The sequence below is a fragment of the Taeniopygia guttata genome, chromosome 4, assembly GCF_048771995.1.
Source record: "Taeniopygia guttata chromosome 4, bTaeGut7.mat, whole genome shotgun sequence".
NCBI lineage: Eukaryota > Metazoa > Chordata > Aves > Passeriformes > Estrildidae > Taeniopygia > Taeniopygia guttata.
This window is the reverse complement of record NC_133028.1, coordinates 51,418,368-51,422,614: the sequence shown is the minus strand read 5'-3', so window position 1 is coordinate 51,422,614 and position 4,247 is coordinate 51,418,368.

The window sequence follows — 4,247 nt, the reverse complement described above, 5'->3', positions numbered from 1 at the left end:
TCCTCCTCCCCCGTCTCGTACTCACACGGTATCTGCCTTATTCCTGATAACCAGCGAGTTTGCTGACTTGGGGATGGCACAGCGTACCGAGTGCTGGAATTTCTTGGCTTCCGCTCAAGTGTAAGAGTGCCATTTAAATCGGTATAATTATAATAAAGATAAGACAGGCGTTGAGGAGTCAGATGATGGGTGCTTTTTCTAAATGTAAAATGTGTCGAACAAGCCAAGTAATGTCTTTTTTAGATTATTTCTAACTAATGTGAAGCCCACACTATTTGATCTACTTATAGAGGAATGCCTCAAACAGCTGCAGAGACACTCCACTCCAGCACCAGAAAACCTAGAACAAAAACACTCCAAAATGCCCCACCATCAGCACCAAAAAAAAAAAAAAAGCCAGCTCCTAAGCCTTTTACATAAAGAACCAAGTGTGATTTAAGTTGGTGGTTTTGATGTTTTGGTGGGTGGGTTTTTTGTTATCAGTGAAGAAGGATTTGTGCAAACTGTGTCCATGAGTAATGCACATTTGTAGTTATGGCTGTCATGGTGCTGCTTCTCATCTCCAGTAGATGTTGTGCTTTTCTGTTTGTTTTTCTTTCTCCTTTTCATTGTACTTCGGCCTTAGCAAAGTCCATTTGATGTTGCTCTGCTTTGCTCTCCGCTGAGCATGGGACCAGAATGCAGCAGAATTAGAGCAAAGTTTTCTGATGCTGTAGTGAGATGTGTACCACACAACTCTGCTCTGAGGCTTTCTTCACTTTGTGTCAATAAACAGTTGTGTGTGTGTTTCCTGCAGTTGTGAGGAGTGGTGCTAGCCAAAGCACTTTGTCCTGGCATGAGGTGATAGATCACACTCTTCATCTTTTGCTGCAAGTCAACTCATTTTCATGTAATTCATGTTTATCCCTGATGCAAACAGCTGAGTTTTCACAAAACAACAGCCTTTACAGCTAAGAAAAAAATTACAAATAGAACCCCAAAGTGTCTTCTGATTTGGACTGATGTAGACTGATAAGTCAAATTGCTGAGGCTTACCTTGATGGTGGCACTTCCATGCTTTCAGGTTTGCCTTGGCTGCAGATTTATTCTTTAATGTCCCTTTTCTCCAGAATGTCACCTTGGAGGTGGTGGTTTCGAGTGCATCCCAAGAAGAAAGTTTGAAGTGCTCTAATACTGTATTTCATCAGTTTTTTTATTGTTGACTTGGGGTCAAGCAGCCTATATGGGTTAAAACAGTTCCTTCAGTTGCAGAGAAGTGGTTTGAGACTTTTTACTCGTTTCATTTACAGAAAACTGAAGGAATGGTTACAGCTCTAAAGCAAATGGAACTTGATACAAACTTATTTTATATATGTTTGCAAATTTTAAGCAACTAGGAACTTTTATTTATTTTAATTTAGAGCAGAGAGTGAAACACAGCAGCATGTTGTGGGATCTGGTTCTCAGCCTTATCAAAGGGAAGCAGAAGGTATTATTGTCCAGGAATAGTTTGCGACAGACAGCAGCTTAATTCTACCCTAGCAGGGTTACCAGCAAAAACATGGCAAAGCGTTAGTAAGCACACTGGTAATCTAACCTTTGATTTCTCTGTGAGCCATTTAATGAGTTAAAACTGTACCTTCACTCCAAATGTTCCATTCATTGAGTTGGTATAAAACCCAAATACTCTTCTGTGCTACAATTATACCTTCACTAACTGACAAGGTACTGAAACCCCCTTTTCCCTTTGCTGTTGGAAATCTTTAATGTAGACCAGGGAAAAGGATTTCCCTGTGACAGGAGTGTGCTGGGGCCACGTTTTTCACTTCCTGTTTTGAATGGGTAACTGAGTCCCTGTCCAGTGGAAGCTGCACTCAGGCCATGCATCACGGGCAGGCATTATTCCCTCCTGGCACTGCTGCTCTGAGCGCCTTAGGGTCTGACAGGAGTGTGGGTATGCAGATAGTGGGATTGACTGCTATCACTCAAGCTGAGTACAACTCTTTACATGATCACGAAGTAGGCTCTCCTAAAGAAAAAGTAATTCTTCTTTCCGCCAGATTTGGCTCAATGCATGTGAATTATCAAATAAATTCCTCTGCTTTCTAAAATGGGAAGTGATTTGTGCATACAATTTCAAAATAATGAAGTTAGTAGTGCACTGACCTGATCTAACCTTGTTTCCATTTGCTGATGATTTCTTACAGATTAAGCTCTCCCTTTCTGTTGCCCTTTTGGCCTGCAACTGCTGATGATGACATGAAAAATTGGCTAAACCTCTCAATGAAGCGGTCGGGCTGAGACTGTCTATCCATCTGTTACATGAGGCTCCTTGCCTAAAGTGTCTCTTACCTCTGTTCAACTTCTGGAAATTTCAGAGATGGGAGAGCAAACCAGTCAAGACAGTGATGTATTAAATGAAGCATGTGTAAAACCTGGGTGCAGAGACATCCATTCATGTCCAAGACCTTTCCTGGGAACGGCAGCAGGGGCACTTTAATGGCAGGAGCTGCAGTCAGCTGTCTCAGGACTCAGCAGTTTACCTCTTGCCCTTTTGGTCATGGAGCAACATAAAGGTTTCTCATGGTCAGCTGAGCCCCATGACCAACTCTGTGGTGTATACCAGGCAACTGTGCGGAGTCAGTGAAAGGATATTTTCTATGTGTTTTACATAGGGAAGTGAGGACATTAACTCAATGACAATTTCCTTTCTTGGTCAGCATGGGGACTCTCCTTGTGGTTTGAAAGCCCTAGATAAATAAAAAGCAGAGGAACTCACATGGATTAAATTTAAATCCAAGATTTAGTTCAGCAGATGTCCCTTTAAGGGCATTCACATGCTATTAGGGGATCAGTACACTCCAGGCAGATCTCCTGCTCCCTGACTTCTAAGAGTTGAGGGATCCCTCTGCCTATTGACTTGTGGCCAGAACTTCCCCATCTCTTCTGTCCAGCTGCTGCTCCACCTTGTGCCTGGGAACTGATGTTTAAGCAGAAGGTTTGAAACAAAATGTAGCACCTCATGAAGATGCCCATATTCTGTTGCAGGTCTCTGTGCTGAGAGAGCTTGCTTACTCATGTGCCAGGGGAAGCAGCCATGATTCCTGACATCTTGCTTTGGGAACAGTAAGAGGCCAGCTCCCCAGAGCTGAAATGTGAGTAAGCACAGAAGAGAGAGCTGCCACAAAACAGCTTTTTCTCTGCTGGGAAGGAAATTCCAACCACTTTTTATGGTGAGTCGACTTTTGCACTTCACAAAACATGGCCATCCCATCACTAATAACCTGCTGTTAGTGCACCTGTTTGTGTGTTCAAGAGAATAAATCCACCCAAGTCAAAAGTTTCATTGTAAACTTAGATATGGTCATCATGTTCACATCCTTAGTAATTTCCTCACCTACCTCTGCCTTGTTTGTTTTTTAAGTTATAGTGCTATACTGCTGTTAGAGACTTGAGCAAACTACTATAAAATACAGGAAGTGAATGATTACAAATTTCATCATTTTTAAGCCACTTAAGGAGGGATATTAAGCCTGCAAAATGCTAGACCTGGAAAATACAGCAAAGGCACTCGCTCTTTTATGTTTATACGTAATAGAGCTCAGCAATTTGCCTTCTCTTTTAGCAAGCAGTAAATTCAGCCAGAAAATTGCACCTATAAAAGACGTAAGGTTGGACTTTTGTTGCTTAGGTTTGCAAACACTTTTGAAAAAAGAAATGCTGGGGGGGAATATTGAAAGTACCAGGTATTTATTTTTTTTTAAAGTTGACTCATTTAAAGTTTATTGGGAATTAATTTTTCTGTTGCCTATTTTCTTATTTAAAATATTTAACAAGTTAGTGTATTTGAAAATACCATCTGTGTCAATATAAGCATGTTTCTATATGTGCAGCTTGCTCTGCTCCTGCATATTCCATTACATTTTTTATATTTTGTTTAAAATATACAGAAGTCACAAATGCATTTAAAAGAAATTATCCATTTTTAATCAAATATCCTTCCAGTGTTACTGTAGCTCTAGTAAAAGGCCATGCTTAATGATCAATGAGATCATTACACAAGCAATAATGAGATTTGCTTTTGAAGTAGAGCAGCTTAGAGAAGTAATCAACTACAGACATGCTTGCAATTTTGGGGTTTTAAGTTTAGCTGATAACTTTTTTTTTTCCTCTGGTCCTGGCAGCAGGGAGCTTTTGTGTGTACAGTGAAAAGCATCAGCTGAAAGATTCATCTTCAAGTTACTACATGGAGAGCCATAAGGAGCTGT